The sequence below is a fragment of the Nyctereutes procyonoides genome, unplaced genomic scaffold, assembly GCF_905146905.1.
Source record: "Nyctereutes procyonoides isolate TBG_1078 unplaced genomic scaffold, NYPRO_anot_genome, whole genome shotgun sequence".
Taxonomy (NCBI): Eukaryota; Metazoa; Chordata; class Mammalia; order Carnivora; family Canidae; genus Nyctereutes; species Nyctereutes procyonoides.
This window is the reverse complement of record NW_026575155.1, coordinates 11,979,557-12,002,993: the sequence shown is the minus strand read 5'-3', so window position 1 is coordinate 12,002,993 and position 23,437 is coordinate 11,979,557.

Below are 23,437 nucleotides of genomic sequence, written 5' to 3'. Positions count from 1 at the left end.
CCATCAGGATGAAGCCCTGGGTGCACTTTTCCTTTTTTCTGCTGATTGTTTGTTCTTGAAGGGAATTGCTTTCTTTAATTTTGGTGTGAAAACAGAAATCCTGCCATGATCCTACAAACCCACTGCCTATACAGAGGTTGAAACAACAGACCAGCCAGGCTTGGCACCATAGTACCTCTGATAGGCAGTTCTGTCTCTTGCGGGAGCTGCATAGGGCAGCTCTGGGGCAGCTTGTCCAGCCACCAGCCATGGCAAATGGCAAGTGTTCTGGGCACATCAAGGATGGCAAATCATTGTCTTGGGCTTGGAAGCCACACAAAAATACCAAGACACAGGCCGTGCCCACAAGGAACAATCTTTGTCCACTATGTAAAGGAGCCACAGAAATACACATTTTTGTTCAGAAATGCAAATAGGAAAGAATCACATATAGATGCAGCAGAGCACCTTATTTTGGAAAATTATCCCAATCTTCTGGAAGGCAAGGAGAATAGGGCATAGGCAGGGAGACCTGCTTAAATACTTAGCCCACAGTTGTTTTCATTTATAATTTAATATTAAAATCTAAGTCTAAAGCACATAAATTTATCTGATCCCGTACAGTACTTTGGCTACTGCCCCTAGCCCCCTGTTATTTTTCCAAGCTGGTCTAAATTTTCCAGGTTGTTGGAAACCCTGGTTATCCTGTGGCCTTCAAGAACATCTTACATTAAAGCCAGTCACACTGAGTTATGGTTTTTCCATCAACTAAACCTTTTCACCAAATTGCCCATGGCTGAAACTATTTTCTGATAGATAAATATTTTCAAAGTTCCACTGTCAAGCCCAGTTTAGAAATGTCAAGTTCGTAATGACTGTACCCACCAGTGTCTCTTCCTCCTTATGGCGCTTTTCGTGTTTGTTTGTTTTGCCAGAGCAACAAATCTGGGAGAAAAAGTAGAGATCCACGTATTCAAATGAAGTTCCAAAGAAAGAAACGGTATCTTCTTTGTTATAATTTACAATTATTTGAGAAGTATCTTGATACTCTTTTATTTTAAAATCACACCCACCCTCCTGTTCAAATCCAGCTCTTGTGCCCATGACTGTTATGACTTATAACAAACAACACAAAGCAGCAAGAAATACTGTTTAAATTCCTCACAGAAAGGACATGTGGTCTAAAGTTTGAGGATGCACATATGTTTGGTAAAGTTAAAAGAAGGGATAGGGATAGGGTTTGTTTGTGTGTGTGTGTGTGTGTGTGTGTGTTTTCTGTTTTTGTTTTTGCTTCTCTCTTTTTCTAGAATTTAAATTCAATTAGCCAACATATAGTACATATTTGGTTTCAGATGTAGTGTTCAATTATTTATCAGTTGCATAGTTTTTAAGATCAAGAAATACAAGCCAGATTATTTAAAAATCAATGTAAAGTAGGGCACACACGAAAAGCAATATTCTAATTATGAGATGTACTGCATAGTATTTTTGTTTATTTCTTTATGAGTTTATTTATCTGACTCTTCCCCTAAGGCGGCAGCTGCTTCCTTAGAGGCACTTCTGGCTGCACTGTGACTCCAGCCCCTGAGAAGGCACCCGGTACATGGAACAGCTATTAAATAAAGAAACAAACCCAGGGGTGAATGATCAGTGCAAGTGCTTCAAGACAGTGCTTTGGTCACATATCTCCTAGGGACTGAACATTTGTCTCCCCTGCCTTCCCAAATTCCTATGTTCAAGTCCCAACCCCCAGGTGGCTATATTTGGTGATAGGGCCTTCAGGAAAGTAATTAAGGTTAAGTGAGGTCAAAAGGGTGGATCCTGGTCTGATAAGATTAGTGTCCTTACAAGGAGGAGAGAAGAGAGACCAGAGAACTCGCCCTCTGTCCACGCCCCAAGGACAGGCCACATAAGGACACAGGGATAAGGTGGCCACCTATAAGCCAAAAAGAAAGCTCTCATCAGAAACCCAAACCAGCTGGAATCTAGATGGGGCAGACTTTCCAGTGGCCAGAACTGTGAGAAAATATATTTCTGCTGTTTAAGCCACTCGATGGTGGTAGTTTGCTATGGCTGGCTCAGCTGATTAGCTAATGCATATCTTGGTGTCCACTTGGCACATGGACTCTGGGGTCACTTACCCATGGCCCCCATCAGCTGATAGGTTTGCCACAATGAGGATTCCTCAGTTCATGTTTTCTATGAACCACAAGAAACTCCTCTTTTAGCAGCAGAGCCGATACTCCTGGTAGTGACTATGGTATTAGGGCTAGAATATCAGGGGCAATGTTCTTACCTTGACAAGGTCAAGCTCAGGACTAGGGCACCCCAGACAGCCTCTTGGAAGAAAACTGCCTAATTCATGAAAACTAAAGTTCCCTCTTAGTCCTTGGAGTCAGAGTAACATCAGCCCTCTTGGGAGCTACACCCTCAAGTTCATATCCTGAGCAGTTTAATAACCTGGGGACAGCAACACTGAATATTACAAATCTTTTAGAAATTCATGAAGTCAGAGATGAGGGTGGGGCTGCCTTTTCAAGATGATCGGACAATGGTTATGTTCTTGGAATAAAAATATCTTATCCTTGACAAATTAATATTTGTCCTGCCAATAGGTCCCTCTTGGTCTGCTTCTTTGGTGGAGATACTCTGTGGCCTGTGCTGCCCTGCCAGGGGAGTTTTCATTTGGGGGTACAGTTAGTAGAGATGACCCACACCATTTGGAAGAGTCAGGGGTATCGGATTCCCATAGATCCCGTCGGCTTCCTGCCACCTGTTGGTTTTGCTTCTGTCTCTGGTCTGGCTTCCCGTGGTGGCCTCACACCATGGAGTTCTGCGGAAACTCAGTGCTTCAAAGCCAGGTCAGAGCTCAGCATGGCTCTCAGCTTGGAAAGGAGGCAGAAGAGGGAATGGCAGTTCTTAGGAATTTAGGGGGAGTGCAGCATAGGGAGAGAACAAAGCAACATTTCATGGCCACCTCCAGAGGACTTGGGCTGCTCTTGAACCCATGAACTAGCGAAGAAAGTCGCATCTAATTACAAAGTCATGAAGGGGGGCTCCAGCGGGCAAACAGATGAGGTGCAAGGTTGCCAGCAAGCAATACTGAGGTGTATCCAGGACCCAAGGCTGGGACAGGTCCCTCTGAAGCTGGCAGGATTCACTCCTGTTTGTGCACACCTGCTTAGGAGGGTCATGGCACCTGGTTCCCATGCAGGAAAAGCTGTCATCCTCCATCACTCCTGTGCCAAGAGCACCACTGAGCAAGTTCTTCAGCCAAGTAGCCCTTTTCCTCAGAGAATTTATAATCCGAGGTGGAGCTGTGTGCCGGGTCTGAGCATAATCAGTCAATGCCTCCTGGCCACAGGACTTGGTACTTGGGGAAAATATCCCATGGATATGTCTTTGGTTTTCAAATATGGGCAGCATCTGAGTATGATTAAAACATAATTAATACCATGATTTAAGATGAGTAGGACATCACAGTTGTCAGCATCCAAGTCAAATTTACTAATGCTATTTGAAAATTCCTTGTCATGGTACACATCAAAAGTATAACTTGTTGGGCAGCCCGGGTGGCTCAGTGGCTTAGCGCTGCCTTCGGCCTGGGGCGAGATCCTGGAGACCCGGGATCAAGTCCCACGTTGGGCTCCCTGCATGGAGCCTGCTTCTCGCTCTGCCTGTGTCTCTGCCTCTCTCTCTGTGTCTCTCATGAATAAATAAATAAAATCTTAAAAAAAAAGTACAACTTGTAACAAATCTCCATAACATGGATTCCTTATACTTTCTCTAAAAGGTGAACACCCTCAGACACATACTTATCGGAGGTATGCTTGTTGATTAATTAATTCCTGGAATGAAAAACAACATCACCAGTCTCTGAGTTTATAGTGTGCACATCTGAGCCACCATTCCATGCCTAAAATATTTTCATGATTCATAATTACCCTTCATGAGAAAGATTGGATTTGCCTCCAGCATAGAGGAGAGAAAACACCTTGTTCAAGAAATGGTTTTTGTAACAAGGAGATACCTTCACGCCGTGGATTTTCAGCACTCACTCAGGCAGTGTCCTGGGAGGTTGACTGAGTTCTGCTCAAGGCTCTATGAAACCTGCAGATCAGCGCCATGATATTAAGCAAAGGAGCGGGGATGGCATAGAAACTGTTTAATACCAAGAGTTGCAGTGCACGTGTTTTGGTTCAATGGAGAGCTGCTCTCAGCTCCTCTTAAAGAGTGACTCTGGCTACCACCGCAGATTTCAACTCCCCACCATCTCTGTCCAGGGCAAGGAAAAATCCTGATCCCAGGAAACATTGGTCAAAGGAAGCAAAGACTTGGAAATGGTATTGGAGGTTCCTCATTGGGCATGCAGTCATCATATCACAGAGGGTATTTGAATCAAAGTCTTTGGAGAAGTGAGTCAAAGAGGACTCAGGGCTGGGATGTCTGACTGGCTCAGTCAGTAGAGCCTGTGACTCTTGATCTCAGGGTTGTAAGTTTGAGCCCCACATTGGGTGTAGAGATCACTTAAAAAGAAAAAGGACTTAAGGCTTAGTTGTGGCAAGCTGATCAATGAAGACCAAGAGGGATACATCAGGACCAGAAAAGAATAAATGAGCACAGAGTGAAGACAACTGTGGTTCACCAGGAGCCAAAAGGGATGGGGTCACTATACTAAAGCCCTCGGCCAAATCTGACCTGCTAAGTTTTTGAATGACCTGTGAGCTAAGAATGGCTTTACATTTTCAAATGGTTGGAAAAGGAGCAGATGAAGACTGTTTTGTGGTATATGCAAAACACGTAAAAGTCCAATTTCCATATTCATAAAGACAATGGTTTCACTAAAACACAGTCTAGCTCATTCATGTATGAATGGCTTCTTTTACACCACAGCAGCAGAGCCTGGAAGTTGTGAAGAGGAAAAATGGCCCACAGAGTCTAAAATATCTGCTATCTGTCCCTTTTTAGAAGCTTGCTGACTCCTGTTCCAGAGCATCACTGAAGAGAAATGCATTTGTACGGCTTTTATTGTATGTTGTGTATATTAAATCACAAGCAGTCCTCAGAGTGTGGTCTGTGATCTCCGTGAAGTCTGGTGTTAAAACTACCTGAGTTAATGTCAGGAACAGTATCAACCAGAGGTCTCCAGATAATGGTGCCTACAGTGGACAGAACCAGGAGACAACACGTCTTCCAGAGTTTGTGTTGGGCTCTCTCTCTGGTGGGCTGCATCTACTCAGGATAAAAAAGTGGAAGAAGAGAGCCTGGAGGTGTTATAAAGATCTGTAGTGACTAAGAAAGCCTAGTATGTGACAAAGTCACAAAGGAACAGAGACATTTGACTTTCTGTATGTTATGGGTTGAACTGTGTCCCCCCATCCCCAAATTCATTAGTTGAAGTTCTAACCCCCAGCATCTCAGAATGTGAGCTTATTTGGAGACAGAGTCTTTACAGAAGTAATTAAGTTAAAATGAGGCCCTAATCCAATAAGACTGGTGTCCTTATCAGAAAAGGAAATTAGGACACAGACATGCACAGAGGGAGGACCACATGAAGACACAGAGAGAAGATGGCTAAGTCAAGGACAGACACCCAAAACAGATTCTCCCTCACAACCTTCAGAAGAAACCAATCCTGCCCACATCCTGTTCCCTATAGCTATGAGAAAATAATTTTGGGGGGCACCTGTGTGGTTCAGTTGATTAAGCAGCTAACTTTTGGTTTTGGCTCAGGTTGTGATCTCATGTGTCGTGAGACTGAGCCCCAAGTGGAACTTCACGCTCAGCGAGGAGTCTTCTTGAAGATTCTCTCCCTCTGCTCTTCTACCCACTATCTTTCTCAAATAAATAAATCTTTTTAAAAAAGAGAACAATTTTTTTGTTATCTCAAGCCATCCAGCCTGTGGTACTTTGTTATGGGAGCCAAGCGACTGATACACCACCTCATTTGATTTTGGAGTGAAATTGTGCTTAATATGCAAACATTTCTTTGTAAATCATTTCTCATTTCTGTCTAATTGTTCACAGATTTTGTATGTGATGATACATATTTGAAGCAAACAGCACTGATAAAGGGCAGAGAGCTTTTCAAAAGTCATCCTGGCTGGTTGTTGGGATAGTTCGAGTAATTTACTATAGACAAAGCTGGGAAGCTGCTTTGCTTTAAACATTACTTTCTTCCACAGCAAGTGGAAAATTACTCTAAGAAGTGATTCTAAAAAGATTATTCTTGTTCTTTGTGACAAGTTTTTCCAAAAGAAGTTACACAAAAGTTGTCTTTATCTGGGCGATTGTTTGAACTGTCTCCTCACTGCCTCAGTTCTGCCCATTTTTGTCTCCACCTCCACTTCATCTTTTGAGTTCTTGTTTAACCAATAATACACACACCCAAGGTGGGATTTCTGATTTTTATACAGATTGTTAAAAATAGCACAACTGTGGGCAGAGGAATGACCATAGGAAGTGATTCACTTCCTCTGGTCAGCTTCTCGGACACCTACCAACTCCTGAGAAATAGAAATAATAGAAATTACACTGAAGAAATGTGGTGGGTCATTGCTAGACTGGACCTGTCAGTCCGGTGGGCTGACAACCATACAGGGCAGACAGCAGCTCAAAATCATTGAGTGCAAAGTGACTTGCTCAAGGGACATGAGGGTCTGGCACCATCTCTTGATTCCTCTTTCCAGCAGTGACTAAGCTGATCTAAGATGCATTTCTACTTGCCACTGAGACTATCTTTGAAGTCTGGAATCATGCCTAACTTCCACTCCACAAATCCAATTCTTCCCTCTAACATTGAAATGGTATAGTTGATGGCCTCTACAACAGAGACACTTTCCCCTCTGCTTATGGGTACATGTTGGAGCTGGAGGTGGTGGTATGGACTTCCATTGGTGGCCTTTGGTACAGTTCCAATAGACCCTTCAAGGTGGTCCAAACCATTCCGTTTGTTTTGCTGGTCAAGGCTATGTTGGCTTCTCTTAAGACAGTGGTATGCCCAGACAAGAATAATTGTACTGACTTTGAGCCTTATCTGGTGTTTTACAGATTACATTTTCTCCAGTGAGGTCTCATTAATGTGCACTGGATCTGGACGGTCTTCAGTGTCCTTCACTCAGGAAACAGAAGAGGGCTCAAAGGCCCCATAGGCTGACTAGGAGACTTCCCTGCCCCACCTCTGGCCAGAGAAATGGGAAAACGTGATTCCCCATCCAGGGGATGAAAGCTGGTGAGCCGTATTATGGAGGGTCTGAGCCCTCGGATGCTCCTGTTTCTCCTTTCTTTCTCTTACTTTCAGTAAAGCATATCACACAATTATTATTCAACTGAATCTTTTTTTTAATAAATTAATTTTTTGTTGGTGTTCAATTTACCAACATACAGAATAATACCCAGTGCTCATCCCATCAAGTGCCCCCCTCAGTGCCCGTCACCCATTCACCCCCACCCCCCACCCTCCTCCCCTTCCACCACCCCTAGTTCGTTTCCCAGAGTTATGAGTCTTTATGTTCTGTCTCCCTTTCTGATATTTCCCACACATTTCTTCTCCCTTCCCTTCTATTCCCTTTCACTATTATTTATATTCCCCAAATGAATGAGAACATACACTGTTTGTCCTCCAATTGACTTACTTCATTCAGCATAATACCCTCCAGTTATTCAACTGAATCTATAAGCCCTGAATGAGGAATAAGTTTTTTGGAAGATGTAAATATATGCTTTCAAAAATCATTTGACGAAATATTTTTTGGAACAAAGTGGATTAAAAATAAATAAAATGATCCATCAAATCAGAACAATCACAAAAAAATCTATCAAGATTCATTAGCAAATTTCTAAAAGAAATCACTTAAGATGTTTTAGAAAAGGGGTGCCTGGGTGGCTCAGTCCATGAAGCATCCAAATTAGTTTGGGCTCAGGTCATGATCTCAGGGTCCTGGAGTCAAGTCCTGCAACAGGCTCCATTCTCACTGCAGGGTCTGCTTGGGATTCTCTCTCCATCTTCCTTTACCCCTTCCATTCATGCTGTCTCTCTCAATCTCTCTCTTTAAAATAAATAAGTAAAATGTTTTTTTTTAAATAAATGTTTTGGAAAAAATAATTTGTAAAATGTTAAAGAATTTTTAAAAATGTTTTTAATCCAATACACAAAACCAGTGTTTTAATTCCACATTCTAGTCAGTAAAGAGCTTTGTGATGAAAGGGGGAAAAGGAAGAAATGTGGAGAGTGGGAGAGAGATGGAGAGGAGGAAATAAGAAATGAGGACAGATGGACAGGCAGGATGATTGTAAAGGAGAAGGCAGCGAGCTGCACAGGTGAGCCAGGGAAGCAGGGGTGGAGGAGAAGGACTGAGCTAAGAGCCCATGGGGCATCCTGAAGGGTCTCCAGAAGACTGGTACCAATGCTTGTTGCCCATTACCCCATTATAATTTCATGACTGCTTTATGGAATGCAGATTGACCAGTCACCTAATATTTGCAAGTTTTCAATTGTTCTTTCTCCCAAGCAAGTCAAAGTGGCATTGAGAATGCACCATTTTAGACAGTGTGGGAAGGAGTGCACTCCAGTAGGGTCAGAGCCCATACGCCCTAAGGTTTGAATGAAGGGGGAGAGAAGGGCAGAGGACACTTTAGTCTGCAGGTTGCCAGTGCAATGCGCCAGAGTTTCTTAACCTGGGGCTTGTGAACCTCCAGAAGTGACCTTCCCAACTGCAAGGACTTTATGTGGGTTTTCTCTTGGGAAGATGGTGTTCCTGTTCCTCCTATGCCCACTGGTGCTCTGAGCAGTCAGGGTCACAGGAAAGGGAGGCTGCCTCAACAATGAGATAAGGCTCCTTTCAGCAAGGAGATAAAGGGGAAAAAGAACAAATGGAGGTGCACCTCAATCACCATGGGTTCATCCAACTCGAAAAATCTCTGGTTCAGTGATTAAATCAAAAGGACCAGGGGTGCCTGGGTGGCACAATCAATGAAGTGTCTGACTCTTGGTTTTGGCTCAAGTCATGATCTGAGGTCCTGATAACAGGGTCATGGGTTCAAGCAGCAGGCTGGGATTCACTCAGGGCAGAGTATGCTTGACTCTCTTACCCTCTACCCCTCCCCCACTGCACCCACTTCTCTAAAATAAATTAAAATGAAAAAAACAGAAGGACTAGAGCTGTAATTAATTTTTTGAATTATAAAATTGGGGTGCCTGGGTGGCTCAGTTGGTTGAGTGTCTGACTCTTGCTTTCAGCTCAGTTCATGACCTCAGGGTCTCAATCAAGTAGGACTCCATACTGACTGTGGAGCCTGTTTGAAGTCCTCTCCCCCTCAGCCCCTCCCCTCACTCAACAGCTCTCTCTCTCTCTCTCTCTCTCTCTCAAAAATAAATAAATAAATAAATAAATAAATAGATAAAATTGGAATATATTGAAAAAATCAGCAATTTGGAAATGCACAAAGAATGGAGGAAAGTACCATCTAGAATCCCATTCTCAGGGGATTAGTCAAAGTTTGAAATTTGGGATGTATTCACCCTTTCTCCCACATTTAAAAAATATGCATAGTTAAACATAGCAAACACATAACATATAAACACGGAAGCTATGTGTGCGACTTGCTAATCTTGAACGCATCATCTTGGACACCTTGCTACGTAGATATTAAACATTTATTTGCTTCATTGAAAAAAAAATCACACTTGTGTGTGCTGGGATAAAACTCGGTACCGGGTAAAAAGTGATCAGTCCTATGGCTTCAGTACGGCTTACTGGGCCACATTCAAGGGTCCAGAGGGCAGCATGGGGCTTAGTTCTGGTTAAATAAGCCAGCTTCTCCCTCATTGGCTTGCGCTTTTCAACAAATACCCAAAAACTGTCAAGCCTAGAAGCTCCAGGCTGCCACAGGCAGCCGTTTCTCCCCCAGGCAGGTTATCAGCTCTGCCACGTTCTCCTTCAGACCCCCAGCTTTCTGTGATGCTTGTTCCTCTTCTCCTAGGGAGCCATTCCTGACTCTCTTGGAGATGAAAATCTGCTTATGAGAAAGGCTTGGAATGTCGACTCACTGTCACTGTGTCCATCTGCAAGTAACAACCATGGAAACCCAACCTCTAACCCCTCCACACCATGGGGTGAGATGGGACCTGGGATGTGATGTTTCCACCATCATCACAAAGACTGCCCTTGAGCTCTTACTACATGCTAGGCACTTTACTTCCCACCACCTCTGCTTTTCAGACCTGCTGTAGGGAAGGATTTAACATTTCCAAGGAGAATAAAGCCCAAAGAACTTAAGGAATTTGTGTAAAAGTGCAAAGCTTCATGGTAGAGGCAGGATTCCCTTTGGGGTCTCCTTGTGCCCTTCATGGTACCCCATGCCAACCTGGGAAAGAAGGCGTTGTTCCGTGAAACCACTCCATGTGGCTATAAGGCAGTCACCTGGCCAAGTGACTTAAGACTTAAGCCCTTCTGGAGATTTCAAGGGACCACAACCTCAAAAACCATCTAGGATGGCAACCTCTAAGTCACAGACCCATCTCCCCAGTCTGCTTCACACCTGCCTTGGTCACAGGAACATTTCCTCATTGGTGACTTAAACCCTTGGGATCTAAGTTTGGCATCTGAGTCAGGGTTTGGATACCCACCCCATGTGTAACTCCCAGAGATCAAAATCTTCTGATAGTCTTGTCTGTCTCTTGCAGATCTTGTCACAAGTCTCCTTCACTGTAAACTATTTCAAACTTTCTTCGAAGGCCAAAAGTGTTCAAAACAAATTTTGGAGGTGGGGGGAGGTATATGAAAATTGGATAGAATTTCAGAGAACAAAAGTAAAGACTGGAAAACAGGGCTGTTAGGACAGGTAATTATTTGGTTCTGTAGGGAAATTGGGGGATGGCTGTTGTCATGAGAATCTTGGTTGGATTCTCACCGATGACCGGTGATTTTGAACTCTGTAGAGAAACAGCTAGAGCCTCCGGAAAGGCATTCTGGCCACCACACGTTGGCTCCAGCTCTTGACACTCTTCCATGACTGTTGGTATCTGCCTCTCATTTGGTTCTCGGACTTGCCTTGAGAGGGAGGAAGAGGCTGATGGTGGCCCTGCTGTGTAATATCGCCTTACTGTGTTACCAGAAACCGGCTGCATCTCATAAATTTTCTGTCTCCTCTCCAGTTCCTCCCCAGCAATGTAAAGATAAAGATAGTATCTGAGACCATCATCATGACGATTAACTGAATTAATCTCCACCCCTTGCTCAGAACAGTGCTGGCCACATTACACGTTAGCTGTTGCTGTTGAAATCAGAGCCAGAGGACAAGACAAATGCAAAAGCTTGTACGAGGCTTGGACCAGACATATGTTTTTATTTTTTATTTATCTTTTTTTCAGACGTACATTTTTAAAATGAATTTTGTATTTATTAAGGGAGTAAGATTTATATAGAATAAAGTGGTCAGCTATGACGTACGCTGCTACAGTGCAGGTACCTTTGTGGTGACCACTATGCAGGGGTCGTGGTCGGGTTGCCTGGCTTGACTTAACCCTGACCAAAGAGCACTTGGAGTCTCATGTTAGAAGGGGCTCCTGTCTTTGCTATTTTGCTGTGTCCACCACTATGGACCTAGGAGCCTGGCAGGGTGATACGTGCAGCCCTAAATCAGTCAGGTGCCTTCCACACTGCCTCTTTTCTGGTCTCCTGTGGCTTCCACAGTTTCTACTCTCACCATCCCCGGAAAGCATCCCAAAGAAGGGTCCCGAAGCCATAGGCCCTGGCCCATTGACCACGTACATGAAGCTGCAGCCTCCCTGGGTCCCTGCTGTTCCCCAATCCAACACACAAGACCCCTCCTCAAATATCCCCAGCACCCTCCCTCTCTTTGACTTCTGTTCAGAGGCTTTATCCAAGGACTTCCTGACACTGGCCCCTCCACGTCTTCTCTGCCCTCCCACCCTGCCTCAGTTTACCTCAGTACTCATCACCATTTGGCAACTCCTTGCATGTTGACTGGTTTGTGATCTATCTCTTCTTCCACCAAACTGCAAATGCACACTCCAGGAGAGCCAGGATTTGTTTTCTCCATGGCTCCAGGATCTTTAGGACCTCACCATGTAGGATACAAGGATCCAAAGTCTGTGCTAAATAGACATTCGGGGTGGGAACATATGAGTGGGTGAATGGAGGGAATGTGGAGAGTCCAAAGACAATTGTTTAGAGGGATAAGACTAGCTGAGGACCTCAGGTGGCACTTTCCAGTCCAAGATTCAGGCCAAGCCTGGTACCATATAGTGGGGCTGACAGTGGTTCCTGGAAGGGCTGAGGGCATGCGGCGCTCTCCTGCCCCTTGCTGGTAGGGTTGGGAGTGGGGTTGTTGCTCCAAGCATTTGTGCAGGAGCTCTCCTAAGGTGTGGAGTTGTTACCTTGGAGGTGAGAAGACCATGATCCCTGCTTTCACTGCAGCCTCACTGATGGCCAGCATGCCCTTGACTTGTACCTGATAGAACCCCTTCCGTTATTATTAGCAATGCTTGTGATTTGTCACCAATACGGCTCGCATAAATTTCTATATCACATTAGAGCTATCTTGATAGATGGTTTTTGCTCGTTGTGGCTTTGATATTATAACTCTCAGATGCACCAGTAGGTCATTTTATTTAACAAGTTAATAAAGAAGCATATAGATCACAAATTTATTTTTTAGAAATCGTTTGGTATCTGGTATCTGTACCATTGATTTGCTTTGAGATCCTATCGTATTTTATGGATTTAAGAACGTTTTCCAAGAAGCAGTCCACAGTTGTCATCGAAAGCTAAGGGGATCCATGGCATACACCGGGAAGGGGTCCCTGTCTTTGGAGCTGAGGGTTGACAGGAAAAGCCTCATTTGAACCAAGAACATTGGCCCCGCCCACTCAACCTTGGTCCAGGTGGGGCCTGGGACTTGGGCGAAGGGTGACCTCAGGTGTTGGCATCAGGGGATTAGAACCTCCCGCCACCCAGGCCTTTTGTCAATTCTTCCTTTCCTCCATCCGATCCGCCTACCCTTCTAGTCCCAACTGTTTCCAATAAACACAACCAAGTCACTCGTATCCTTACAGGATTTTGCTACTGTCAAAAAGGGAGGCATATTTGCCTTTCCCTTACCTGGCTGTGAAGGTGAAGACACCTGTGTGGAAGCAGTTACAAAACAAGCTGCCACTCTGTGGCACCCAAACCCCTAATCTAGACGGAGCCTCTGTATTTCGGAGAAGCCTTAAATTCATAAGGACAGATGATCGCATTTTCCTATCAAGTTCAAACAAAGCATCAAACTGTAGAGTTCAATGAGTTTCTAAGTCCAAAGCAAATATTTGGAGAAAGGATGGTGGTAGACAGGAAAAAAATTGTAGGAAGTGTAAAAACAAGTTATACATGTTGGCAGATCACATATACTACTATTCTCGTGAAATACTTTGTTCCGTTCAGCTTACTTAGTGAGGGCTGGGGAATATAAAGGAGATGATAGAAATGACTTTGTTTTGGTCTCAGTCATAAATGCCACTGTGAGCACTTTGGCAGGACACTGAAGCTTATTATATTTCTCATTTTATAAGCCCGTTGTGTTCTCTCTCTGTGTCTCTGTGTCTCTCTGTCTCTGTCATACACACACGCACACACACACACACACACACACATGACTAGCTCTGCTCCTTTGTGTCAGTGAAGGATAGATCTAAATTTCTTTTCCTCTTTCATTTCTCTGCATGAAGAGACACTACAGCATCAAAGTCCACATAAAACACACTCTGCACATGTAGTCCCAGGCTACAGCCTCATCTCCTCCGTAGGTCCCAGGAATATAATGTGACTGAGTGTTAATATCTGAAAAATGCTTTGAACTCTTGGAAAAAGATACCGTATTAAAAAGAATTCTTAAAAAAATCATCATCCCAACTAAAAGGCAGAGCCGTGCCCAGCAAGAAGGCCGTTGACTGCATGGGCAGGCCAACTTAATGATTTAGAAGTTATCATTGTGACAACAAATCAACTCGAACCATAAATTAGATCCTAAAATAACCCTGCAGACCTCACAGTCCGGGTCTTAATATCGAGTGAAGTCTTTACAACAGGAATGTATTTAATTTCATCCCACGTCGAGGCTACTTTAACATCTAAATCTCCTTCGGAGAATATGACCATTTGCCAAATTTAGAATATGCTAGAATTTTGGGGGAGGGATGAGGGAATACCAATGTCCCTGAAAAAAAAAAAAAAGCCCTCCCAAACCCCAAAAAAACCAAAAAGCAAAAAAATCACCTTGCAAAAGGCAGGGAGTAAGATACCTCACGCCCCGCATGTATGGCTGGTTGGGTTGCCACAGCCCCAAAGCGCCATCTGAGCATCTATTTTTCCAAGCAGTTGAGAGCAATGATGTGTACATTTTTCATGTGTAATTAGGCAGTGTAAGGCGATCCCCGCTGCCGGCGGGCTGCCGCTGCCCTCGCCGGGGTGAATGGCTTCCAGATTTCACCCCCATCTCTTCTGTCTAGACTCTACGTTGCTATTTTTTTCCTCCTCGCTTAAAACAGACTCCAATATAAAATGCCAAAAACAGAAGTTTTGTCCCTCTTTCTCATAAAGATGTGGGACAGAGCTCGCTCTGCCAGACAAGCAGGGCCCCCAGACTTTCATAAGACACGTGTCGTCTGAAGCTGACATTAAAGATTGTCCAGGCATTTCAGCGGGTCATGCAAACTTTTTTTTTTTTTAAATATGGTTTTCATTAAGAAAGCGAGCATTTCTAGAGAGGTGTGGCTGGGGCTGGGAGGCGGGGGAGGGCTGGGTGGGAAGGCAGGCAGGGAAAGAAGCAGAGAAACGGGAAAGCTGCCTCCTGAGTTTTCCAACAACGCTGTTATTTATGCTGCTGCTGAAATGTGCATTGTCTTAGGAAATGGCTTTTGGGGAGTGAAGAAATGATGTCATTCTATTACTGGGGGCATATCTTGTTGAGTGTGCCGATGATCTGAGTGAAAATATAGTCACTTAATAAAAGAAGATGGGGGAAATTTTTATGACACAAATGCCCTATTAATTGGCAGGATTTGTATATATCTTATTCTTCCGGGGGTAAGGAATCATTTTTTTTCTTTTCTGACTTGGGCTTAAAAAAACATTACCATGACTGAATCTCTTTAATGAGATGAGATGCTAGAAAGATGAAGGGCCCCTCGATTTGACCAATGGGGACTGGGGCACATTCCCGTTGTGGTGGTTTAAAGCCGCCTTGTTTAATCCCATCCCAAACTTCTGCAGTTTCTATGGAGATGAAGTTCGTTTTCTTTGGTTTAACAAGCTTTCCGTATGCGATTTAACAAATCGAGCTAGTAATATGGGGAAGATTTCTCAAGAAAAGGATGAATAAAATCATGCTATTTATGGCATCTCAAAAATGAGAGATATTTGCTCAGAAACTTGAAGACAGGTTTCAAGGTCCACTGAAACAAAGAAAAACAGAAGTAGTGGATACATGACATGCAAATAGGCTTCCCAAAAGCAAATGAGAAGAAATTCAAGTATTTCTGTATATTGTTTCTTTCTTTCTCTCTCTCTATTCTGTTTTGAAATATATCCCACAAAGTGGTACCCTTGGGCCTATTAACTAGAGATTTAAAACCTGAGAACCTCGTCGTAATTTATATTATAAGCTTTTTAGGGGCTATGGGAACCTTTTCCTAAAAATATGCAGAATTGTCCTTGCATTATAGAACTCTTGTGGTGTACTCTTTTCTTCAGTATTGCTTCATTCCCCCATAACTTGTTTTGAGCACCTACTTTATGCATCTGTACTGGATGATTGGAGAAAAAGAAACTGTATCTTAATTGTTTTTTTTTTTTTTTATAAATTAATTTTTATTGGTGTTCAATTTACCAACATACAGAATAACACCCAGTGCTCATCCCGTCAAGTGTACCCCTCAGTGCCCGTCACCCATTCACCCCCACCCCCCACCCTCCTCCCCCTCCACCACCCCTAGTTCATTTCCCAGAGTTAGAAGTCTTTATGTTCTGTCTCCCTTTCTGATATTTCTCACACATTTCTTCTCCCTTCCCTTATATTCCCTTTCACTATTATTCATATTCCCCAAATGAATGAGAACATACACTGTTTGTCCTTCTCCGGTTACTGTGGCCAAGTTCAAAAAGGGTGTTGCCTGAGTTCTCCTCTGGGATTTTGATGGAATCTTGTCTCACATTTAGATCTTTCATCTATTTTGAGTTTATCTTTGTGTATGGTGCAAGAGAGTGGTCCAGTTTCATTCTTCTGCATGTGGATGTCCAATTTTCCCAGCACCATTTATTGAAGAGAGTGTCTTTCTTCCAGTGGATCATCTTTCCTCCTTTATCGTATATTAGTTGAGCATAAAGTTCAGGGTCCACTTCTGGGTTCTCTGTTCTGTTCCATTGATCTATGTGTCTGTTTTTGTGCCAGTACCACACTGTCTTGATGAACACAGCTTTGAGGTATAACCTGAAATCTGGCATTGTGATGCCCCCAGATATGGTTTTCTTTTTTTAAAATTCCCCTGGCTGTTTGGGGTCTTTTCTGATTCCCCACAAATCTTAAAATAATTTGTTCTAAGTCTCTGAAGAAAGTCCATGGTATTTTGATAGGGATTGCATTATACGTGTAAATTGCCCTGGGTAACATTGACATTTTCACAATATTAATTCTGCCAATCCATGAGCATGCAATATTTTTCCATCTCTTTGTGTCTTCCTCAATTTCTTTCAGAAGTGTTCTGTAGTTTTTAGGGTATATTTTGAGAACCATTTGAATGGTAAATGGTTCTCCAACCTTTTATTTTCAGGTTGTAGGTGTCCTTCTGTCTAAAATGAGTCTCTTGTAGACAGCAAATAGATGGGTCCTGCTTTTTTATCCAGTCTGAAACCCTGCGCCTTTTGATGGGGTCATTGAGCCCGTTCACGTTCAGAGTTACTATTGACAGATATGAGTTTAGTGTCATCATGATATCTATTTAGTCCTTGTTTTTGTGGATTGTTCCACTGAACTACTTCTTAAAGGGGAATTTTAAGAGTCCCCCTTAAAATTTCTTGCAGAGCTGGTTTGGAGGTCACATATTCTTTCAGTTCCTGCCTGTCTTGGAAGCTCTTTATCTCTCCTTCCATTTTGAATGAGAGCCTTGCTGGATAAAGTATTCTTGGTTGCATGTTCTTCTCATTTAGGACCCTGAATATATCCTGCCAGCCCTTTCTGGCCTGCCAGGTCTCTGTGGAGAGGTCTGCTGTTACCCTAATATTCCTCCCCATGAAAGTCAGGGACTTCTTGTCTCTTGCTGCTTTAAGGATCTTCTCTTTATCTTTGGAATTTGCAAGCTTCACTATTAGATGTCGAGGTGTTGAACGGTTTTTATTGATTTTAGGGGGGGATCTCTCTATTTCCTGGATCTGAATGCCTGTTTCCCTTCCCAGATTGGGAAAGTTTTCAGCTAGGATTTGTTCAAATACATATTCTGGCCCTCTGTCCCTTTCGGCGCCCTCGGGAACCCCAATTAAACGTAGGTTTTTCTTCCTCAGATTGTCATTTATTTGCCTTAATCTGTCTTCATGGTCCCTTAATTGTTTGTCTCTTTTTTCCTCAGTTTCCCTCTTTGCCATTAACTTGTCTTCTATGTCACTCACTCGTTCTTCCACCTCGTTAACCCTCGTCGTTAGGACTTCTAGTTTGGATTGCATCTCATTCAATTGATTTTTAATTTCTGCCTGATTGGATCTAAATTCTGCAGTCATGAAGTCTCGTGAGGCCTTAATGCTTTTTTCTAGAGCCACCAGTAGCTGTATAATGGTGCTTCTGAATTGGCTTTCTGACATTGAAGTGTAATCCAGATTTTGTAACTCTGTGGGAGAGAGGGCTGTTTCTGATTCTTTCTTTTGAGGTGAGGTTTTCCTTCTAGTCATTTTGCTCAGTGCAGAGTGGCCAAAAACAAGTTGTATTGGAACACGGGGGAGTATCACTGGTCCCTCTAGCTGGTCTTCTGGGGGAGGGGCCTGCTGTGCTGATTTTCAGGTGTTAGCACTTGGGGGAGCTGCTCTGCCCCTGCCTGCTGCCGGGCTCAGCGGGGGTTGTTTACCCCGTGAGGTCTCAGGAGGAACAGCCCCAGTGGCTATGGCAACTCTGGAAGCCTGGATTCAGCCTCCGCAGGAACTACGGGCTCGGGGCTCTCGGTTCTCCGTCCGCAGGGCCTGGAGGCTCCGGGGCGGGGCCGCTGATCTGCTCAGCTCGGGGCAGGAGCGTCCTCGCTGTCCTGGGCCCTCCCGGCCTCTGCCTGTCCCGGGGGAGGCCGGATCCTGGGCTGTGTCCCGGCGCCCTGTGCTCCGGGGCCTGCGCTGTTGGATTCGCGCTCCCGCCCCGCAGCCCCCTCCCTGGAGCCGCCGCCCGAGCCCCTCCGAGCTGCTCCGGTGGGTCCCTCCGTGCGTGCTGCAGCCCTTAGGGAGCTCGGAGCACTCTCCCGGGGCGCAGGTGTCTGTTAGTGTCCCCGGGAGCCCGAGGGCATCCCCGCCCTCCTGGGTCCTGCTCCACCTCCCTGCGAGCCCCTTTCCGCCCGCCCGGGAAGGTTGGTGCAGCTCCTGCTCCTCCGGGACGGGGCTCTCCTGTCCTGGGGACACTCGCCCCGGCCTCAGCCCGGCTCCTCGCGGGGCCCCTCCCCCTCGGAGGCCTTTTGTGTCTTTATTTCTTTTTCCCCGTCTTCCTACCTTGATAGAAGCGCGGACTCTTCTCACTGTAGCGTTCCAGCTGGTCTCTCTTTACATCTCAGGCCGAATTCGTAGATTTTCAGGATGGTTTGAAGGTTATCTAGGTAATTTGGTGGGGACAGGTGATGTGAGGACCCTGCTCTTCCGCCATCTTGCCCCTCCCCTGTATCTTAATTGTTTTACAGGCAATTTAGCAACGACTGAGCAGAACCAAAGGACCCAACAATATTTTTTTATATTTCTACATTTGCTAGTGTTCCAGAAAATTTGAGAACCATAAAAAGAGAAAAGGGACAATCGACTCTTGATTTTGAAAAGTCCTCAAGCTCAGTGGGAAGAGAAGGGGGGGTTCCTTTGGGCGGAGAAATGATTTGTGTGAAGAGATAACAAAATGCTGGTTGTACGAGACAGAGACTGACAGACAACACGGGAAAGAAGAGATCCTGATGCATTTAAATCTTAAGGAAAGAAGGATTTTTGTGGGCCAGGATGATCTGGGAAGCCCCCACCCCCCACAGCATAATTTCACTTTCACTTTTGAATTTATACCCAATGTCCTTTTCTTTCTTTCTTTCTTTCTTTCTTTCTTTCTTTCTTTCTTTCTTTCTTTCTTTTTCTTCTTTCTTTCTTTCTTTCTTTCTTTTCTCTTTTTCTTTTTCTTTTTTTAGAGGGGAGAGAAAGTATGAGCAAGGAGAGGGGCAGAGGGAGAGGGAAAGAGAATCTTTTTTTGGGGGGGGGGGAGAGAATCTTAAGCAGGTTACATGCCCAGCACAGAGCCTGATGTGGGGTTCAATCCCACCCTAAGCTTATGGCCTGAGCCGAAATCAAGAGTTAGACACTTAACTGCCCCTATGCTCTATTTTCTTAATAGATTTAGATCCTAGCACTTAATTTCTCCTAAAAACATCATAAACTCAAAAGTATCGGTAGCCTTTTACTAAGGATATGCAAAGTCATGCTAATTGCTTATATTAGAGAAGTTAGGTTGACTTCTCAACTGTGAAATCACTAAACACAACAACAGAAACCCAAATAGGTGTTAAATAAATGGTGTCAAATACTTTTTATTCTTTTACTCCAGAGTTAAGTTTGTTTGTTCGGATGTTATCCGATTAGGATAATAATGAATACTTCCACAAGGTGCAAATTTATGGAATTTGTGTTCCAATATTCATTTCTGAATTTTGCCCTGCTCATTCACATGGAGACCTTATGGATTATGCTCATGCCAATGAGAGTCATCTGTCTCACTGCGATTTTGCTTGGACATCTAAATACAGCTTCCTGAACAGATATAGTTTGAGTCTACTTAAAATAAATGGTTCTGCCCAACAGATGAAATCATCTCTACGTTTGTACTGCATCTGGGTTCACAAGAGTGAGTCTCATGACCTGAGAGAGCCTCTCTCTCTCTCTCATTGTACTTACCATACTGCTCTGCAAGAATGTGACTGCATATCTTTTTACCCCTGTAGAATGGGAGTTCTGGGAGGGTGGAAGTCCTATCACCTTTTCATTGTCAGTGTTTGGCATGCTGTAGACAGTAGGTGCTCAATATATGTGTGCTGGATGCATAGAAGAATGTGTACTTCTCTAGCTGATACCTAATCCACTATCCATAGAATGAGGAGAACACAAGGGCGGTAAACCAGTTTGAACCACTTACGGGAAGCCCACCTTGGTTGCTGCGATCTAAAGAGATTTTGCCTGCAGCTCCACACTTAGGTGCTAGTACTCTGTTCTACCTCCATAGCCTTTAGCTTATAGTATCCTTTTTTGTTGATTCTCATGGAGATGTCTTAACTTTTTTTTTTTAATAAGAAAGTACACTTGGCAAAAATTGAGATCTTTTAGTTTAACATCCTTGTACCCCTCATTGTACCAGGCACAGAACGGTGTATGTAGTGAGTGATGGTAGCCTTAAAAATAAATCAAGTCCATTTTTTTACTGGCAAAGATGAGTTTATTTGGGAATAACAGAGAATTGCAAATTGGGACATTCAAGCCATGGCAAAACCATAGGCAAGTTCAACAAAACAAAGCCGAGGGACTTTATTTTATGGAGAAGAAGGAGGAAGTTGGGTTGTTTTGAACTCTGCTCATTGGAGAAAGGCAAGCATTCTGGGTGCTGACAATTTTTCCTTGGCTGAATTGCAAGGGCGGTCGATTGCTTCTAGGAGGGTACATCCTTTTCTGCTGGGTCGCCTAGCTGATGGTTCTCTCCTGTTGACATTCTTCTTTTGGGTCTGTGGCTGACCTTCCTATAATTGACATGGAAGGGTTGGGCTCCCCCATTCTCCCTCCTGACTCCATTTTGGTGATTTTTACCATTTCTTAATTTTCACACTGCTTAGTAATAATCTCCCAAAACTCTTTTTTTACATCCATCCACAGTGTCACGAGTGGGTGGAAAGCAAATCATCTGGTTCTGTGTTTCTTTATGCAGTGCTGTGTTCATGGCCCCAGGAGAAAGATGTCTTTGCGCTGGCTTCATTAAGGTTTATTTTCCTTTAGAAAATTTCTCAATGCCCAATTCTGTCTTTGCGTGTCAAATGACCACCACAGATCCTTCTGGAAGCGAGCGGACATTTTGGCCAAAGGGAAGCTGAGGAACCTGGCTCCTGCCTATAACTCTATGCCTGATATATCTAAATTGTGGAGAAACAAAAAACCTAGGAAAATATGATGGTGATGATGATGGATTTAACTGTAATATAACTTAGAGATCTGTCCACAAGCAAAAACCCGAAGCCTGGTTTGCCAAACGTGCAGGCGTGGAAACCCTCTGCCGAGCCAGTCATAGGATGGCTCCTGCCAAAACAGGAACAACAGTCTCTAGTGCAAAACATGCCATCTGCATGGGCTCAAATTCTGCACATGGGTGCATAATTTTTTTTTCTTTTCACATAAGAGAACACAGGGTTGGAGTTGTTTTCAGAAGACTTAAGTAGCTCTCATTTAAATTATTCAAAAGTTGTATTTGGCTGAATGTTGAGTTTCGTTCCTTCTTAAACTGGGATCATTTCCAAGGATTATTGAGAAAAAAAAAAAAGAACCCAGTGACTTTGGTAGTGAAAGAATGTAACTACTTTGGTGATAGACCCCATAGAAACAGACAGCTAACTCAACAAAGGCAGTCTGGTCTGGGGTGCTGTGGCCCATGGTGGGACTTGGGGGTTGACATGACTCCATTGGAACTCATGAAAGGGAGACCAGTTCCCAGAGCAGTTGCAGAGGTGGAGGGTGAGAAGGGAGCATTGCGGGGGGCAAGACAGAGCTGCAGGGGCTCCTTCGGGGGGAGGATATCACGACTATGTTAACTTTAGCCTTAATTGCCAAGAGTCAATGGACAGCTAAGTCGGCCTGTTCGTTAGCAACCTGGCACTCGCCCATGGGCCCAGAAACAATGTGTGCAAGGAAAACCAAACCCCTCCTTAGAACTGACTGCTTTGGAGAAAAAGTTCACATTTTCTTTTCTTTGGAACTGGGCTGTGAGGCTCTGGGCTCTGGGGTTGTCTTTGCCTGTTGATGGTTTGGAATCATATGCTGAACATCCTTATGACCTGGATTTGGCTGATTAAGGAAATGAACACAAATTGTTCTGCCTGGATTCAGACCTACGTGGAAGAGAGGGTGTGTGTTTACACATAAATGCATATGGTATGTATCTATCTATCCAGCCATCTTTCTTTTTTCCTTTTTTTTTTAAGATTTATTTCTTTGAGAGAGAGAGAGAGAATCTCAAGCAGATTCCCCACTAAGAGGGGACCCCGACTTGGGGCTCCATCTCACAACCCTGAGATCATGACCCGAGCCCAAACCAAGAGTCCGACTCTTTAAAGGCTTGCGCCACCCAGGTGCCCCGCGCCCCATCCATCTATCTTTCTAGCTCCTTCTCTATCATCTATCTATCGAGGGAACAACTCATACGAACTACATTATGCTCTGTTTTTAGCTCCAGAGTATTTTAATCCAAACCAAAGCAGACCCAATTTAATTCCTTTCAACACAATTTAAAAGGCATTTATTCAATATCTCCCATGTGCCAGGCTCTGAGAACACTCAGATAAATGGGACCAAACCAACTGTCAGGCAATGTACAGGCTGGCAGGAGACAGACAAATGCAACCAACATCCTGTGCCGAGTTCCGTGATGGGAGAGAGTGTGGACTCCAAGGGGAAGAGAGCAGCCTGGACTGTATAAGAGGTGACATGTGAAACACACTGGCACTCCGTCGGATGCTTTTACATTCTCTCTGTGGCCCATTGGCTGTCCGGCACTTGCTTTCTCGGGACTCAGTGACCCATGTTGCTCTGGACATGACGCGCAGTGCTGTGTGCACACTTGCTTCTAGAAGCTGTCGCCACTGGCCTTACAATCACATCACTGTGGGCGATGCATGGTGACACTGCATGTGTTTTAGCTTGACTCCCAGCACTGCTTTCTGCTGCTTTTTTCTTCCCTGCTGGGTTAAAGGGACTACAAAGGAGAAAAGACATTGGATAGTGTCCCATTTGCCTTGTGGTTGGTGGGAAAGAGGAGGTTCTCTTGGATAACAGGGAGCTCTGGGCATTGTTAGACAATGGAACTACCTCATCAGTCATGTTGCAAGAGGGTGAGGTGCCTGCATCCCTCACAGCTCAATCCCCCACAGAGGATCTACTCCTTCTGGGTCCTAAGCCTCATGCCAGCTGTACCATGTGGCCCTTGGGCCGCTCCAGGGTTA